Below are 20,350 nucleotides of genomic sequence, written 5' to 3' on the forward strand. Positions count from 1 at the left end.
ATAAAGTAAATGTTTGATCAATCTCCCAATAAAGGAGAATAAATTACATTTTTCTCATACTGATATTAACAGCAGCTTTGGATCCAGCCAAATCATTCTGTGCACAACATTACTGGATTGAATCTTTACATCCTCTTGTGCAGAACGGAAATATTAAGACTCCTTCAATTTGATAAGTGAGCTTGTTTAACACCATCTAGGTGTAATTACTCCTATTTCTCCTGCCGGGGCAGGAAAACAGTCCAACATTAAAAGTCCATTTGCTTGGAGTAGCCTCCTGATTTAGTCAGGCAATTCTTCCACCAAGTCCCCTTCCTTGCCAGTCGGGGAACCAAGGACCAATTGGCAGCCAACAGGCTCTTTCTCAGGCTGACCCAGGAAGGGCCCCCTCCCAGAGCCTGCCGGGGCCATGATCAGTGGCCGCCCTTCTGCATGAACTGCGCAAAGTGGTTGGTGACAGACAAGGTGGTGTCGATGAAGTGGTTGACACAGTTGGCCAGGCAGGTCTCAGTCCAGGAATTGAGCTTGGAGCTGGGCTTGTCCAAGCACTTCTCCCAGCAGGCCTCCATGAAGGTGTGGACCTGGGCCGTGAGTCATGCCCGCTGCTCCTCGGCTGCTACCAGCCGCTGCAGCTCCACCACCTCGGCCTCTTGGATCATGCACAGTCTTGGCAATCATGCGCAGTACCCTGTTCCATTTACTACAATTCTGGTCCAAAGTACGACACTTCCCATACACTTTTACGTCTTCCCTCTATGCTTGATCAATTCTACCTCAGAGGGCCTTTATCTCATGTAGTTCACAAAGGAGCTATATTTTGTGAACAGAAAGATATCCCATTGTGCCTTCTTCAAAAAATACGATTCTCTACACTTTAGAGAGGCTGAAATCACCTCACACAATGCATTCTAACTGTGTGATTTACTCTAAGTGAACCTGGGGATAAGTATAGGAGGTCCTGGATACAAGGGCAATTCTAGGTTATCTGTATGTCTCCATTTCCACTGCCAAAATCTCATGAATAATCACAGGAGCGACTCTTGGACCCTGACAGTATAGTTGCTGTAGGCCTTGAAACCTTGGAGGGAAAATTTATGATAGGTCCACCTTCCCATAGCAACCTAATTAGGTCTCAATAATACACATCACTTCTACTTACACATTGATCCCTGAGCATACTCATTAACCTCATTAATAACATTAATGGACAGATACAGTCCTATTTCCTACAGACCTGACAAAAGCAGCAACAGCCTAGTGATTTGGTTTCCCAGAAACACACTGGACATACTAAAACTGGGGCTAGGTATGGAATATGCCATAGTAAAATGAATTGTGTTAGCTCATTTTTTTTAATTGCTACTCACCTTAATCTGGTGATTCACGGAAGTAGATAGCAGTAGCAATAGCACTTAGACTTATATACCACTTCATAGTGCTTTTACAGCCCTCTCTAAGTGATTTACAGAGACAGCATGTTGCCCCCAATAATCTGGGTCCTCATTTTACCAACCTAGGAAGGATGGAAGGCTGAGTCAGCCTTGAGCTGCTCAGAATCAAACTCCTGACAGCAGTGAGTTAGCCCGTGATACTGCATTCTAACCACTGTGCCACCACAGCTCCATTTGTTTTATTTTGTTTTTAGCAATGTGAGGAAACGTGCATACAAAAAGTCATAGATACTGAAAATATGATTATTCAGAAGGAAGGAGGGAAAGGATCCAATGATGTTGCACAGAACAGAAAAGAAGAAACTAGAGTCATTTTTGCTTGTTTATCCCCTGCCATTAAAAGGCTCATCAGCAATTTCCTCCTTTTATAATTAGTTATTTTTTGTTGTATTGGACAATATATCAATTTCCAGATGAGCTGTATTCACATGAATATCCCTTTGGGGATAGGTATTAATAATATTGAAGTGGTGGATAGCTTCTTCCTTTTAGGATCAATGATCAACAATAAACAAGCTGTCAAGAAATACACAGCAGATTAGCACTTGGTAGAATAGCCATGAAGGCATTGGAAAAGATATTCAAATTCTGTGATATGTCTATAACTACGAAGAGAAGAATTGTGCAAGCCATAGTATTTCCTGTGACCCTCTGTAAATCAGATTTTAAAGAAGCAGAATATGAAGCGTATTGAAGCTTCTAAATTTTGGATTGGAGAAGACTCATATTCAGCCAACAAATGGATCCTCAAACAAACCCAGAATTCTTACTTGAGATATGAATTATCAGGCACAAATTGTTCTATTCCAAACACAGTAGGCAAAGACTTAGCTTTCTGGACAAGGCTTTAATGCTGGAAAGATGGAAGCGAAGAGAGGAAGAGAAGACACCTAGCAGCAAAGTGAATTGACTTAGATACAGGGATGATCACAGGAAGTCCTGTGAAATATTTTCTATCTTCCTCTAATGCAGGGGTCTGCAACCTTAAACACTCAAAGAGCCATTTGGACCCATTTCCCACAGAAAAGAAAACACCGGGAGCCACAAAACCTGGGTGGGCATGGCCAACTCAATGTCACTCACTTCCACCAGTCACATGACCCCCCCCCTAGCCACGCCTACCCAGCTGGTCATTAGGGCAGAGAACCAGTTGTTAAAAAACACCGGGAATCACAAAACCCTTTTGATCTCTCTCTATCCCTCCCTCCCCCCCTCTTCCTCTCTCCCCACCTCTCTCTCTGTATTTCTCTGTTTCTCTCTCTCCCCCTCTCTCTGTATCTCTCTGTCTCTGCCCCAGCCACTTCTCCATCACCCGCTGTCGCCGTTACCTTCTCAGGCCAGGCGAGGAGTGACTGGGAGGGGAGGGCAAGGGGCATGGCCAGCCAGTGGTGGGATCACCCGACAGGGAGCCACAGCAGAGGGCCCAAAGAGCCGTATGCAGCTCCGGAGCCACAGGTTGCTGACACCTGCTCTAGTGTGTTGGGAAATGTTTCTCACGCACCATTCCTTGGAAGTGTGAATGAAATAGTCTTCCCTATGTTTCACGGCCCCTCAGTGTCATGGGGGGGAAGGGTTTCTCTTAGACTTATGGGCAGCCTCAAGCAAACTAACATCTCCAAAGTTGATTTCCTTTGTCTGAGAGATTCAGAGTGTTAACACCAGAATAAGATATAGCTTCAAGCTAGGTAGCTGCTTTGTTTTTCTGCACTTTTTAATGATCAGGCTAATCAATAATGTCTTTTTCATTTATTAGACACTGGGAAAAAAATGCCTGTTAACTTACAAGTACAAAATCTTGCAGGTAGTGTCTCTGTTTGCTTAGAATATATTGATCCAGTGGCTTAGTCAAAAGTTAGGCAGCTCACTGTAAACAGTTTTTGAGATTTACCTGCTAATTCAAAACAAAAAATTAAACTCCAATCAATAGTATGGATTGTTCCCTCTTTAACACGTTATTCAAAGAAATACAAATAAATGTATTTAGATCCTTTTGCAATATAGATTTATGTATCCATCTACAATGTTTCATTATTTATTTTAGCAACACTTGAACTGCAAACCCTTTTGTACATTATTTAGGGCTATTAAATATGAAACACAAATCTAAATATTTAATAAACTCTGCACCTCAGTACTCTCAAGGATATTAGGATTTTCTAAACCACACACACTTCAGAGGCAAGACTGCTGATTTGTCCTTCCTTAGCCTTTTGTCACAACTGAAAAAAATGCTGCCTAAATGCTGGCCTTTTAGCATTTTATTGTGTGTGTGTGTGTGTGTTTAAGATAGTTTCATTTAGCTAAGACGTAAAACAAAGCTCAAAAGACGATGGCTCTATTACTATGAATGAAGTGAGGCAGGTTGAACTGAAATAAAACACCGAAAACAATTGAACCTCCAAGTCAACACCATACTTCTTTTAAATTTATTCTGTTTACTCACTTCAAAGGCACTTAATAGGAGATGCTGCATGATTAAAACAGATTCATTTGCAAGAAAAGGAAGGATAGAGATTATGGATGCTTACTATTGCCTTGCATAGATAAGCACATCCATCTTTATCTGTGGCAAGAATGACCAAGCTGTAAAGATCAGTCAGGTTTATGTTTGTTTATGTTTTATTTGATTTGTATACCGCCCTACTCCCGAAGGACTCAGGGCGGTGAACAGCCAAGCAATAAGATACATAAATACAAAAATTTAAAAAACCAGTTAAAATCGAATTAAATCATTTTTTGGCCCAGACAAATTAAAACACCCCAATAATTTAAGAACAGATTTAAAATTTATATATTAAAATTTATATATTAAAAGAGGGAGGAGATTAGGCCAAGCCTGCTTGATGGAATAAAAGAGTCTTCACAGCGCGGCGGAAGGTGCGCAGATCCGGGATCCTCCGTATCTCTGGGGGGAGCTCATTCCAGACGGTAGGTGCCCCCACAGAGAAGGCTCTCCCCCTAGGGGTCGCCAGCCAACATTGTTTGGCTGACGGCACCCGGAGGAGTCCCTCTCTATGAGAGCGTACTGGCCGGTGGGAGGCTATTGGTGGTAGTAGGCGGTCCTGTAAATAACCAGGTCCTAAGCCATGGAGCGCTTTAAAGGTGGTAACCAAAACCTTGAAGCGCACCCGGAAGACCACCGGGAGCCAGTGCAGCTCGCGCAGGAGAGGTGTCACATGGGAGCGCCATGACGCTCCCATTACCAGCCGCGCGGCCACACTCTGCGCCAGTTGGAGCCTCCGGGTGCTCCTCAAGGGGAGCCCCATGTAGAGAGCATTACAATAGTCCAGGCGGGAGGTGACGAGGGCATGAGTGACTGTGCGTAACGAGTCCCGATCCAGAAAGGGACGCAACTGGCGAATCAGGCGAACCTGATAGAAAATCCTCCCGGTCACGGCCGTCAAGTGCTCTTCTAAAGACAGCCGTGAATCCAGGAGGACGCCCAAGTTGCGAGCCCTCTCAGTGGGGGCCAGTGATTCGCCCCCAATAGTCAGAGATGGCGTCAACTGACTATATCGGGACGTCGGAAACCACAGCCACTCGGTCTTGGATGGGTTGAGCCTGAGCCTGTTCCTCCCCATCCAGATCCGTACGGCCTCCAGGCACCGGGACATCACTTCAAGGGCATCGTTGGGGTGATCCGGGGTGGAGATGTACAGCTGGGTGTCGTCAGCGTACTGATGGTACTCCACCCCGAAACCACGGATGATCTCGCCCAGCGGCTTCACATAAATGTTGAACAGGAGAGGCGAGAGGACCGACCCTTGCGGCACCCCACATATGAGGGGCCTCGGGGTCGACCTCTGTCCCCCTGTCAACACAGACTGCGACCGGTCAGAGAGAAAGGAGGAGAACCACCGTAACACAGTGCCTCCCACTCCTAACACTTCCAACCGGTGCAGCATGATACCATGGTTGATGGTATCAAAAGCCGCTGAGAGATCTAACAGGACCAGGACAGAGGAGCACCCCCTGTCCCGAGCCCTCCAGAGATCATCAACCAACGCGACCAATGCCGTTTCCGTGCTGTACCCGGGCCTGAAACCCGACTGGAACGGATCCAGATATGTTGTTTCATCCAGGTGCTGGGGGAACTGTTTCGCGACCACACTCTCAACAACCTTCGCCACAAAACGAAGGTTGGAGACCGGACGATAATTTACCAACATTGCCGGGTCCAGGGATGGCTTCTTGAGGAGAGGCCTCACCACCGCCTCTTTCAAGGTGGCAGGAAAGACACCCTCACCCAACGAAGCATTTATAATCCCCTGGAACCAGCCTCGTGTCACCAGAAGGGTGCATCAGGTAATGCAAAAATCTTGTAGGATCCCCCTTTCCCTACCCTGAGGCATGTTACTCATTCCAGATTAGCTGTAGATATAATCTCTTAACTAGGTGAGCACTCAACACACAGGTGGACAGGAGGAAAATCACTTGTTGTCCTATGGTGGCTAACTGATAGTGACATCTGATTTCTCTTTCCTGTTGGTCCAATTTCCAACCTGTCCTCTGTAGGGAATGACAGGGACCTTCTGAAAACAATTTATTTATTTATTTATTTATTTATTTATTTATTTATTTATTTATTTATTTTAAAAATTTATATGCCGCCCTTCTCCCGAAGGACTCGGGGCGGCTCACACAAATAAAACAATAACAATAACACCTAAAACCAATATGAAAATTAAAATCTCCAAAATTAAAACCTCATAGTTGATCACGGAGTTTGCTGGAACAACCATGTCTTCAGGCCAGCGCGAAAAGTGCGGAGATCGGGAGCCGTCCGGAGCTCGGTGGGTAACCCATTCCAGGGGGTCGGTGCGGCCACAGAGAATGCCCTCATCCTAGGGGTCACCAGCCGACATTGTCTGGCTGACGGCACCCAGAGGAGGGCGGCTCTATGTGAACGCACTGGGCGGTGGGAGGCCGGTAGGAGGTGGTCCTGCAAGTATCCCGGGCCCATGCCATGTAGGGCTTTATAGGTCAATACCAGCACCTTGAAGCGGATCCGGAAGGCCACCATAATTGTATAAGGTTTCATGATTTTTTTTTCCTTTTAAAAGTATATCCTATCACAGTGATGGCTAACCTTTTTGCCATCGTGTGCCGAAAACGGGGGGAGCGCAGGGGGTCATGCGCATGTGTACCCTCACCCATAATTCAATGTGCCCCATCCCCCCGAACTGCCCCTGCTTTTGGCACGCAATGACACGGTGGGCCCAGTAGGCCCATTTTTCGCCCTCCCCAGACCCCAGAGCCTATCTACGAGCCTGGGGACGAAAATGGCCTTCCCCCCCCCCCCGGAGGCCAGAAACAGCCTGTTTCCTGACTTCCAGTGGGCCTGGAAATCAGCTGACCAGTGCACGCATGCATGGAGGACCTGAGCTAGGGCAACGCTCATGTGCCCATCGATATGGCTCTGCGTGCCACCTGTGGCACGCGTGCCATAGTTTCGCCATCACGGTCCTATCAGAAAAACCTAAGAGCTCTTCCCATGGTTTTAATTATATCTTTTCTGCTTTGTCCATATTAAATTTTTCAATTCATATCTGTATCTTGATCTGGAGGAGGAAAGGACTGTTTTTTGTATTATACACTAAAGAAAGAAAATATCCAGGAGAGCTATTGGTGTGGTTAAATTGGAGCCCAAAGGGATTATAAATGACCTGCTCAAGATCACACAGCATGTCACAATGCTCCCTCTCAGTGGGCTTAGGTCTTTGTCTTCTTACTAAAGATAGGTATTTGTGTTGTATTCATTCCCCAGTGGAAAGGAAGAAAATGTTAAGCAACAGAAAGTTCCAACAGATGAGAAGGAAGAAAGGAAGGAAGGGAGGGAGGGAGGGAGGGAGGGAGGGAGGGAAGGGGGAGGGTAAAGAGAGAGAGGAAGGGGGAAAGGAAGAAAGGAAAGGAGGAAAGGAAGAAAGAAGAAAAGAAGGAAAGAAGGAAGGAAGAAATTATATTAGTCAGGGTTTCTCTTATTGCCAAAATAATACACAAGATAAGTTGGGGTTTATTTGGAAAGAGACACAATTCCTAAAGACTAGTTGGGTTACAATTTGATTCCCAGATAACTAACAGTGCCATAGAACTCAGTTGGCTTTACATCTGAGAAAACATCTTGAGGAATAGTCTGTAATTTTTCAGCTCATGTCTATTACCACAGTAATAATGATGAGCAAAGATCTAGATATCAAAGAGAAAACTAAAAGTGCAAGAAAAGAAAAAAAAGTTAAAAAGAAAAAGAAAAATGATACCAAAAAATGGCCTCAAATCTTATTTACAGCAATTGTAAGTAGAATTATATATTTACCTCTTTCTCTGTAGTTACCACATGATTCTTTTCTTTCTATAATCTATCCTGTCTAGTCAAGTCAACCACAAATCATTATCTTATTTTTTTCCCCTGTTCTACACAAAAAGTCCGTAAGGACTTTCTAGTCAGCAATAAACCTAGATATTGCCTTTTCTCTGATCGAAGAAATCAATTTAGCCATCTCAGCAACTTCCATCATCTTTGCCAACCATTTCTCCATTGTGGCTAATGCTGAATCTTTCCGTCTTTGTGCATAGAATAATCTTGCTGCTATTATCATATAGAAGAACAAAGGTCTGTGACTTCTTTTAAAACTGTTTATCCAACTGAGAAGAAAAACTTCTGCTCTCAAATGTATGTTAAACTTTTAAATCCTATGAATGAATGTATGTATTTGAATCCAAAATATTCTAGCTTTTTTACACATCTACAAAACATGATGAAATGTCCCTTCTTGTTGTTCACATTTCCAGCATAAATTTGAAGTCTCTTAATACATACTTTAGTTTTAAATTTTAATGCTTAATGTTTTACTATTGCTAACTTTTTAATTGTCTATTTTTTATGTATTTCATTTTTCATTTTCATTTTATTAAATTTGTATACTGCCCTACTCCTGAAGGACTCAGGGCGGTGAACAGGCACGAAATAAAACACATAAATACAAAAGTTAAAACATGATTAAAACCCAATTAAATAATTTTTGCCCGAGACAATTTAAAACTCCCAATAATTTAAAACGAATTAAAATTTGAGTTTAAAAATTTAAAAGAAGGGGAAAAAATTAGGCCAGGCCGGCCTGCTGGAATAGGAGTCTCTTCAAAGCATGGCGGAAAGTGCGCAGATCTGGGATCCTCTGTATCTCCAGGGGGAGCTTGTTCCAGATAGTAGGTGCCCCCACAGAGAAGGCCCTCCCCCTAGGGGCCGCCAGTCGACATTGTTTGGCTGACGGCACCTGGAGGAGCCCCTCTCTATAGGAGCGTACCGGCCGGTGGGAGGCTGTTTGTGGTAGTAGGTGGTCCCGTAAGTAGCCAGGTCCTAAGCCATGGAGGGCTCTAAAGGTGGTAACCAAAACCTTGAAGCGCACCCGGAAGACCACCGGGAGCCAGTGCAGCTCGCGCAGGAGAGATGTTACATGGGAACGCCATGTTGCTCCCATAACCACCCGCGCGGCCGCACTTTGCGCCAGTTGGAGCCTCCGGGTGCTCCTCAAGGGGAGCCCCATGTAGAGAGCATTACAATAGTCCAGGCAGGAGGTAACGAGGGCATGAGTGACTGTGTGTAGGGAGTCCCGATCCAGAAAGGGACGCAACTGGCGAATCAGGCGAACCTGATGAAAGATCCTCCCGGTCACGGCCGTCAAGTGCTCTTCTAAAGACAGCCATGAGTCCAGGAGGATGCCCAAGTTGCGAGCCCTCTCCGTGGGGTCCAGCGATTCGCCCCCAATAGTCAGCGATGGCGTCAACTGACTATATCGGGACGTCGGAAACCACAGCCACTCGGTCTTGGATGGGTTGAGCCTGAGCCTGTTCCTCCCCATCCAAATCCGCACGGTCTCCAGACACCGAGACATCACTTCAAGGACATCGTTGGGGTGGTCCGGGGTGGAGATTACAGCTGGGTGTCATCAGCGTACTGGTGGTACTTCACCCCGAAACCACGGATGATCTCACCCAGCGGCTTTACATAAATGTTGAACAAAGGGTGAGAGGACCAACCCTTGTGGCACCCCACATATGAGGGGCCTCAGGGTTGACCTCTGCCCCCCTGCCAACACAGACTGCAACCGGCCGGAGAGAAAGGAGAAGAACCACCGTAGTACATTGCCTCCCACCCCTAACTCTTCCAACCGGTGCAGCATGATACCATGGTTGATGGTATCAAAAGCCGCTGAGAAATCTAACAGGACCAGGACAGAGGAGCACCCCCTGTCCCGAGCCCTACAGAGATCATCAACCAACGCAACCAATGCCGTTTCCGTGCTGTACCCAGGTCTGAAACCCGACTGGAATGGATCCAGATATGTCGTCTCATCCAGGTCCTGGGGAAGCTGTTGCGCAACCACACTCTCGACAACCTTCGCCACAAAACGAAGGTTGGAGACCGGATGATAATTAACCAACATTGCCGGGTCCAGGGAAGGCTTCTTGAGGAGAGGCCTCACCACCGCCTCTTTCAAGGCGGCGGGGAAGTCACCCTCACCCAATGAAGCATTTATAATCCCCTGGAGCCAGCCTCGCGTCACCTCCCGGGAAGCCAGCCCTAACCAGGAAGGACACGGGTCCAATAAACAAGTGGTCGCATTCAGTCTGCCCTGAATCCTGTCCACGTCCTCAGGGGTCACAGGATCAAACTCATCCCAGATAACATTCTCAAGACCTGCCCCAGTCCCTCCCCCTGAGACTACCCAGTCGGAGTCCAGATCTTCCCGAATCTGAGTGATTTTGTCATACAGATACTGAACAAAATCCTCGGCTCTACCCTCCAAGGGGTCCTCCCGCGCTTCCTGGTGGCCGGGCGGTTATCTGATGATGCAATAAGAGCAGCAAAATAGCTACATTTTGCTGCTTTTATCGCCACTAGGTAATTCCTAATATGGGATCTTACCAGTGTCCGGTCCGATTCAGAAAGACTGGCCCTCTCTAGGCGTCTTTTCTGGCGCTTCAACTCCCTCAGCTCCTCAGTGAACCAAGGAGCCAAATGAGATCGGCGCCGGGTCAGAGGCCGCAAAGGCACGACTCGATCCAGAGCTCCAGCAGCCGCCCTATCCCAGGCGGCCGCTAGGTCTCCAGTCGAGGCGTGTGCCAGAGCCTCGGGAAATGGCCCAAGCTCCATCTGGAACCTATCAGGTTCCATCAGGCACCTGGGGTGGAAGCATCTTACCGGCTCCGCCTCCCTGCGGCGGGGTGCAGCGGTTCGAAGGTTGAGATGAAGGAGAGAGTGATCTGACCATGACAAGGGCTCGGTAACTATATCCCCTATCTCAAGGTCACTCAGCCACTGTCCAGAGACAAAAACCAGATCCAGCGTGTTTCCCCCTGTGTGGGTAGGGCCATAAATTAACTGGGTCAGGTCCATGGCTGTCATGGAAGCCATGAACTCCCGAGCCACCTCAGATGCCTCACCCACGGACGGCAGGTTGAAATCCCCCATGACCATAAGCCTGGGGGTATCAACCGCCACCGCGGCGATGCCGTTGAGTAGCTCGGGCAAGGCTGTTGCCACGTGGCAGAGAGCCAGGTATGTGATCAGCAAACCCATCTGAACCCCATGACCCCACTTCACGAGGAGGGACTCACAGCCGGCCGTCTGAGGAACAGTGGCCTCCCTTGGTCTCAGATCTTCTTTAATAATAACCGCTACTCCCCCCGCCCCTGCCCTGTAACCTCGGCCGATGGAATGTATGACACTGTTAGCTGCCCAGAGTCACTTAATAGCGAAATGGGTGGTAATAATTAAATTAATTTAATAAATACATAAGGTATATCTCTATTCAGTATTTCAAGAACTAAAATAACAAGAGAGGAGATAGTGGGCATCTCTGACTTTTTCTCTTTTGTATCACACAAGGCTTTGTTAGATCTCCATTAAGATTTATTTGTGCTTTCTGTGATGTATAAATCAATCTTATCCATTTTATAAAATTCTTTCCAAATTTGGATCTTCAAAAACCTTGAACATGAAAGCCCATCTCTGCATCTAGGAAAATCAATCTATCTTGTTTTTTATTTTGTTGCTCCAAATATTCCTAAATGTCCAAATGCATTTTCAACATTGAGCTCTCTTTTAGATAAAAATTCACATCAATCCTCATGAATATTTTTTTTTTTTGCAAAATTACTTTCAGTCTATCAACTAGAATCATTGTGAACAATTTGTAGTCATTATTCAATAATGATATTGGACTATAGTTTTTTTTTTTTTTTGGTCAAAGTCAAATCTTGTTCCTTTTCAGGTATTAGTGGTATTTTCTAACATTTTAACTCTAGTGCCTCTTTCTAACTCTCTGGAATCTTTCCTTTCTGTACACTTGTATATGTTTCGCAAAGGTTGTAAAAGTTCATCCTCAAAAATATTTATAATAAGAACCCAGGTAATGGACTAGGCACCTTTCCTAGTTTAATCTTTCTTTAGCTTTGCAAACTTCTCTTATTACAGATCCATTCATATTTTGTTTCTGTTCCTCCATGGTAGATTTTGTTTCTTTGGATATTCATTTATTTTCTCTCTAGAGTGGTGTCACTTCCTTTATCCAAATTGGAATAATATTGATGGAAGGGTGTTTTTTTTTTTTTTTTGTATAGCTCTTTTTTGTATATCCTCTCTCCTGTAATTTCAATATCATTTTCTTTTCCTTTTCTTTTTATAATGTGTATGCCAACCATTTCCCCAGTTTGTTTGTAAACTCTTTTTTTTTTTTTGCTTTACATAGTTCACTTATATTTTGATTTTTCTTTTAACTATTAATATAGATAACCGTCATTGTTAAAACTTAATTTGTTCTTATTTTCTTCTTTGGAGATTTCTTTAACTCGTCTTTTGTCTTTATCTCATCCAAAATAGCTTGCATTCTCTCTTGATTCTTGTTTTTGACTTATATTCTATAAAGTGATCTCTAATGATAGCTTTACTTGCATCCCAAATCATTCTTGAATCAGTACTGGTACTGATTCGAAGTTATTTAAAAATATTCTTATAATTTATTTTTGTACTTGTCCACTATATTGTTTCTCACTGTAGCAACATTTATTTAGTTTCTCTCTAAATTAAAAGAATTAGATTTCCTTAGATAAAACAAACTCACATTATGATCTGAAAATGTCTTTGATGGATATCTTTACCTTAAATACCTTAATAGCTAAATTCTTTAAATCCAAATCATATCTATTCTTGAAAAGGATCTATGTCTTTCAGAAAATTAGGTGAACTCTCTGAAAAACTTAATCCCTCGTCTTCTTCCTGACAAAGTGCACAAAAACATCCCTTTGAGCATTTTTTTTAATCTCACAAATCCTGTATTTATTCTACTGTATATTCTTTATCAAATTCTGCTTCTCAATCCTCCTGATTTGAATAAAAAAAAAAAGAATTGTTAAAGCTTTAAAACTTTTTCACTAATACCTTCACCAGAAATCTCTGAGATTGCTCTAAATCTCAAACAAAACTTTTTCTCTTTCAATTCTAATAGAGCCAGGTTATCTACTTCTCTTTCTACTGTAACTCCCTGCTTATAACTTCTACCTTACTCTTCAGAATTTCCACTTTGTTGTTAATTTGTTTTACTCTCTGTACACTTGTTTGTACAGAGCTTTCCATCCTGTTAAATTTTTTTATCTCCTCTTTTATCTCTACAAGTATTTCATCCATTCTTTTTCAAGTGGTTTAGTCAATTTACTATCAAGTGATTCAGCTAAGTCACTCCCCAGTTTCTCAAACATGTTTGAAGCAGATCTGGTGTAATTCTTTTCCTTGCACATAATGGGACATTTAGGTGCCTCTCCTTGGCCGCGCCCCCTTTGCCCCCAGATTCTACTATTGTTAGCACTTTTTTTTTTTTTGGTGGTTATCATTATGGTATTATAATCCAAAAATGAAAGTATCTCAAGCAAGGGAAAGAGAAAAGGCAAAAGGCTTCCTTTATTTTTTCTATTTTGTCTTTTTGTGTCCTTAACACTTTCATCTCAAACGGCACTTATAGTCACCATCACAGCCAGCATTTTCATAGTTACAATAAATTATCACACAGTAGCTTACATTATCTTTGTTCTTTTTTAAAAAAAAAAATCACCATTTTATTTTTATAAAATTCAGCAATTGCTCTCTTTAATAAGAAACAAACAATGTCACTAAGGCCCAGCTTTTTTGAATATTTAAATTCCAATTTGTTCAAAAGTGCAATATATATATATATATATATATATATATATATATATATATATATATATATATATATATATATATATATTTCAAACTAACTAACCCCTTTATCCATTTTAGACTTTCTTACATTGTTTCCTTGGTAAGCTTTTGCCCAAAACTTTTTAAATCTTCAAAATCTTTTTTCCCCTTGGAAATTCAGGAAGAATGTTGACGTGTTACATGGAATTCTCTTGTCTTGACACTCTTTTTAGCTGTAAATTAGTTACACCCAAAAATGTTTAAGAAACGAGGCTCATGCAAACCTTGTATCCACATAGGCTGCAGCATGGCTGTGAGTTTGATGGAAATCCTTCAGCTTTCAGCTGTTCAATTTATAAGCTGACCACAGAAATCTCAGTTCCTGTAGTCTGCTCAAGAAGAGTCCAGAATACAAGTGTTCAATCCAGAGATGGTATTCAGCAGGTTCTGACCAGTTCTGGAGAACTGGTAGAGGAAATTTTCAGTAGTTCAGAGAACTGGTAAATACCACCTTTGACTGGCCCCGCCCCCATCTATTCGCTGCCTCCCAAGTCCCAGCTGATCAGGAAGGAATGGGGATTTTGCAGTATCCTTCCCCTGCCACGCCCACCAAGCCATGCCATGCCCACCAAGCCACACCCACAGAACCAGTAGTAAAAAAAAATTGAATCCCACTGCTGGTTCAATCTCACAATCATTCCTTTATCTCGAAAGAGACTGTGCTGGACAGAATTAACCGTCTGACCACCAATCTCTCCTCCAATGCCATTCCTGCTCTTGGAAAATTTCTAGTTTGCCACGAATTCTCATGAGAAATTTTTTGAGAAAGATCATATCCTTTTAAGGGGCCTCTGAATAAATGTCTTTGTTCCCAAAGAAATATACATTTAGGAAATGAAGAAAAATAATCTAGAGTGGTGTAAAGCTCAATATAGTCCTCTAAGCCTCCCATCTGAAACTTGACTATGTTCAGAAATGAATTTCTCTTGCTACCGGGATATCTTCAGCTGACAGAGAAGCCTTTGGGCAGCTAAATTTCTAGATATGGCTCTGCCTTGTTTGGTTACCAGTGTACACATTGGCCAATATCTTTCTTCTCTTGTGCAAGGAATGTATGAAGATCTGAAGAAAGTGGGGAAGTGGAAAGTGGAATTCAATTTTTTTTACCAGTTCTGTGAGCGTGGCTTGGTGGGAGTGGTGTGATGTGGCTTGATGGGTGTGGCTTGGTGGGCATGGCAGGGGAAGGATACTGCAAAATCTCCATTCCCACCCCACTCTGGGGCCAGCGATAGGTGGTATTTGCTGGTTCTCCAAACTACTCAAAATTTCCGCTATCAGTTCTCAAGAACCTGTCAGAACCTGCTGAATAGCACCCCTGGATTGAACCGAATAAGGGCAGTAGCACCAGCCATGTGGAAGACATATCAAAACAGCAGAAAAGGCAGTCTTGTCTCTCCCATCAAAGTCCTGCCCCCCCCTTTTTTTTGTCCATGGGTAACGATGACTCATGTACAAAAAGGTAGGGGTTTCAATCATGTTGCCACAACTGCCATCTTGAGCTGCCATTCAGTCATACACAGAGTGATGAGCTGTCATAAGCGAAAATTGCTATGGACGTCCCTGGCTGCATTTGAGTGATTTTTTTTTTTATTATTATTATTTTTGCCCTTAGTCTCTCATAGAACTTAAAGGTTTCGCACAGCAGTTTGGGGAGAGGGGGGAAATGGAACATTAAAAAGATATTCACAAAACAATTTATGACCTAATTAGGAAGACCAGCAAAACCAGGTTAGGGATAGATGGAGAAAATCTATTGATGTGCTCGCTAGGAGTCTAAAACAATGTGATGGCCCATAATCAATCAGTCAAGGTAATAAAAATTGTGGAGTGTGTATCCCTAATAGTTTAAGGCCAAATAAGAAATAAAGACCTTGTTTTCTTGGTGTTGTTCTTTCTTTTAATTATTTTCTTCAGTCCTTTTGATTCTAGTCATCAACCAATGTAAAAAAAAAAAAAAAAAACTTAAGTGCCTGCCATATAAGGGATTAGTTTAGCTATTGGAAATTCATTGGGGAAAGCAATTGAGTTTTCTTTTCCTTTTCCTTTTTTTTTTTAATGTTGTCAGGTAGACTTTTCTGTCCAAGGATTCCAAAGGCCAACCAATTTCCCTGTCTATAGAGATCGGTGCATAGGAAATACGAAAGACTTCAAATACAGTGAAACTTCCAGTTTGCGTTTCCAAACTTTACATAACTAGCTACAGCAGAGGAAAAGAAACAGAAGAAAAGGGACTCTATGTGAAAGTGGGCAATGCAGAACTGCATTTCTAATCTGTGAAGATCACTTCCTATATTATAGCACAGCACAGAACTCTACATAAAGTTTGAAACTCCTTTTGCCAAGTATTCTTTGTAACAACGGAAAAATTTCTACAAGTGTCTTATGGTTTCCAGGAAGCAGGGACACTCTCTCTCTCTCTCTCTCTCTCTCTCTCTCTCTCTCTCTCTCTCTCTCTCTCTCTCTCTCTCTCTTTCTCTCTCTCTCTCCACACCCACACCCACACACCCACACCCACACCCACACCCATATACATCCATCTATCTCCAGGATTGCACTGGCATGGCAAGTTGAGTTTTAATATTTACTAAGTATGATTGATTTCATCTTAACAGGCTGGTTTCTTTATTTACATTTTTAATGGATTGTTGCTTGCCTCTAGCATTCGGGTTTGCAAGCTAGAAATTAAAGTATTAAGTAAATACTACATGGCTGATGTCAAAAACTATTGAATGAGAAGAGGATGCGGTAGTGGTAAAACAGAGACCTAATTCATTTGTGTATGTTAGCTCGTTTGCTGGTAGTTTGCAAAGAGAGCAGATGGGTCCTACTAAACTGTATCTGTACATTAGGGATGTGCAAGTATTTTTATACAGTTGGTGTGTGTGTGTGTGTGTGTGTGCGTGTGCATGTGCATGTGTGTGCATGTGTGTGTAATGGAAATGTCATTAACTTTAATATTCAGTCATTTAAAAAAATGACACTAGTGTAGTGAAGAAAAAAAGTCATGAGCACCATACCGTGCCTAAATGAAGAGATTCATACAGTCCAAGAGGGATTTGTATCAAGGTGTGCAAACAATGTTTGCTGTATAAAAAATGAAGGTTGACTTAAGGTTCTAGAGAGGCTTTGGAGAACTGAGGGAGTGGTTACATTGTGAAGTGTTGTCCTCGGCAAAATGGGATGAATGATTTATGATGTACTGTTGTTATTTACTGTTTTAATCTTTGTAACTTTTATGCAATGTATACTACTTAGAATTGGTTGCAGTTGAAGCAGCTTATAAACCTGACTTATCAATCAAATTGGCTCTGCAGCTCTCACTAGTAACACTGAACACAATCAGAGACAAGGGCATCTATTATGTCATGCAAATTGGAAAATGTTATACATCAGGACATCAGATGCAACTATCAAAGCTGTGGCATTTCTGGAATGATGCCGTCCTGCAAATGCTATTGTTTGTCCTCCGTCCTGTGAACACCCTTGGCTGGACTCAGCAGAAATCTCTCTTGTCCAAGTCTGTATGGTTTTTAATCACTGTTCATGGACAGAATTCTACTACCAATAAAAGAGAATATTTGTAGCTCACGGTTGAAATGAGGGGGTCCTTGGTGCTCTTTGACCCTGCTTGTTTTCTTGTGGATATTTCATTAGCCAAATTAGGCAACATCATCAGATGTGTTAGCTCAAAGAGCACCAAGGACCTTTCCAAATTCTACTAATAATGCAGTCTAGAGCTCCATTCCATCAGCTGATATACAGTTGAGCTAAATGTAAATTGAACTGAAATGGATTATGGTATAAATTACATAGTAGGAATATACATACAGCAGCAGAGAGCAAGTTCCTAGCGGGGAAGTACATCTATAAATGAGCATGTGTACATATATATTCTTGAAAGTCTTTATAACTTGCTACACATATAGAATAAGAATACTTTTAAATTCCATTTTACAATGGAATACAACACAATATCCTCAAGAGGTCTGAAAAATGTTATCTTACCATAATTTAGTCTGACCCAGAGTTTTCCCCATGATCTGGATGCATTATTTTCATACTTAAATGACTAAATTTTCTTGCTTTCTGGGGATGAGACGGGTCCCAGCAGCATTCACGAAGGCCTTACATGCCTTACACTTCTGAATTCTTCAAAATTAAAGAGAGTTTTCTTTTCCGATCTGATTTTTAAATTGTTCATTTTTGCACAAGGCCCTTACCACAGTTATCTGCCAACTGTACTTGTGTAGTGACTTGGTGGTAATGAACATGGAAGTGATAGATAACCATCCTCTTGGGGAATGTTAAGAGATGCAAACTTTCACTATAATAAGGGATAATAGTTTTTTTTTTTTTTTTAAACTTACTAAAGTAGAAATAAAATACCGATAAATCAACCTGTAACAGTAGATGAAGAACTGATCCTCCCTTAGCGAAAATGCTTGAGAATTTCTTTCGGCAATTATTATTCCTAAAGGATTTTTATTTTTCTTCACTATCATTAAAAACAGATTAGAATCTGTAACATTGGGTCCTTTTAAAACTTCAATCAGATGTTCGGATGCATATTGCAGTATGTTATTTTCGTAAAGACAATAAGGATGAACCTCAAACATGCTTATACACCTTTATAATTTTTCCAGAAACTGAAAGAGAGGGTAGAATCCCTAGGGAGATAAGAGAGAATTACGACTGTCTGTCTATGTTATTTTGTTTGTGTTAATCTAATGAAACATTTGTCTCCTGTAAAGATTAACTTTTACAAATGAAAGTTGATAAAAGCTGAGCTATCAGCTCTCCAAAATAATAATAATAATAATGACGCAGCCTCTTAGGGACCAAGTCTGTTGTTAACTGAATTAAGCCATTTGTTATTTGAATTATAGTGACTCTAAACAGACAGCAGCTTTCCCAAGTGATTAGATATAAAGGTTCATCAACTATTAGCTATTTGCAATAATTGTTCATTATTCCATATTCAAAAGTATTATCTTTTACTTGTGATTTTTAAAAAAAAAAAAATTGGAAGGGGCATTGTCATGGCCTGAGGCTAGGCATCTGAAAAGTTAGGGATTAATTAAACACAGAGTAAGAAGATATCATGCTTAACAGAACTTTTATCTCTTAGCTCTTGTTCTCATGTTCGGTTCAGTTACATTGATAAAACATTTGCTGAGTCTGCATCTTTGGCATAAAAAAGAATAGCAAACCCTTGTCTTTATATTGAATCAACTTTGTTTCTTGAGTAATCAAAAAGCTTATAATACTAAAAAAAAAATTCTCAATTGAAAACTTGAGGAATTACATAAACCATGAAATAAATAAACATTTCTTCCCCATTTCAGAATGTTTCTTTGCTGGTAGTGCTCTTTCCTAAGTCATTCTGAAGCAGGGTCCATACTATTGAAGTCTCTATATGAATCCCATAATCAGCTACAATATACAAGAAACTGAACTGCTTCAGTACAAAAACATAGGTCTCTTATTATTTTTCATGCCAAAGATAAGACCTTGGATAAGTATATAGATGCGGTGTTGTGGCTACACCTATAAAGATCAGAATCATTCAGCTAATGGTTTTCCCTGGGTTACTCAGTGGAAGTCGGGGGTGGGTTCTACTTACCTTTACTACTGGTTCACAATGGGAGCGTGCATGCACAGAAACTTCTACGCATGTGCAGATTGTCAATTATGACGTCTGGGCGGGTGGGCAGAGCCTCTTGCCTCTTTTACTACCGGTTCTAAAGAACCGGACAGAACCGGGAACAACCCACCACTGATGGAAGTGAAATGTGGACTTTGAAAATACAGGACAGAAAGAATATTTTTGAATAGTGGTCTTTACAGAAGATTCCAGAGAGTACCATGGAAAGCCAAGCAAACAAATGGGCCATACAACAAAGCAATCCAGAGATCTCACTTAAGACACAATGACCAAGGTCAAATAATGATGTTTTGAACAGAATATGTGAAGACTTAGCTTTCTAGAGAAATATGCTAGAAAAGGTAGACAGGAAGAACCCCCCCCCCCAGAAGACAACTAGAAGCAAGGTGGATGGATTTTTTACAATTACAATAGTAGTGGGTATACCATTGGCGATTTAGAAGTGCCAGGTTGGTGACAGATCATCCTGGAGCAGGTGTTCCTGTGTGATTACTAAAAGTCAACCCCAATTAGATAGTGTGCGTGTGTCTATGTGGTTCTTTGTGTGTGTCGATTCTCCATAGGAACTTGAGATCAGATATACAGTATATAAACTGAAGCACTAAGAAATAGGATGTTTTCCAGTTGCAAGTCCATTTTCTTCACGGTCAAATATATCCGAACCAGCGGAAAAAGCACAGACAAGGACAAACTCAAAGGAGACAGATAGAGGTATTTCAGTGGGCAACACTTTATAAAGCCATATGAGTTATATTAAAGTCCATTCTCCACCAAATAAAATAAATATATTGAACTGACAGAGAAAATCAATCCAGTACTGCTGCTTTTACTGCTGACATCTTTGAAAGATATTCAGAGCTGGCTTGGGATGAGTTGCTCTGATGCTCATTCTTTTAGCTGAAACCACTGAGAGCAACGGGTCAAGTGATTCTGGTTTTTTTTTTCTTTTCCTTCTTCTTT

General features: G+C 41.9%; 1 pseudogene; it reads right to left on the reverse strand.

Annotated features, from left to right (window-relative positions):
- Positions 1–413: 413 nt before the first annotated feature.
- On the reverse strand, positions 414–6,551 carry LOC139308844 (mitochondrial import inner membrane translocase subunit Tim8 B pseudogene; annotated as a pseudogene).
- Between the last annotated feature and the right edge of the window lie 13,799 nt (positions 6,552–20,350).

This window comes from Pituophis catenifer, unplaced genomic scaffold (assembly GCF_029215685.1).
Source record: "Pituophis catenifer annectens isolate HBS135680 unplaced genomic scaffold, rPitCat1.0.hap2 SCAF_1, whole genome shotgun sequence".
Classification (NCBI taxonomy): domain Eukaryota; kingdom Metazoa; phylum Chordata; class Lepidosauria; order Squamata; family Colubridae; genus Pituophis; species Pituophis catenifer.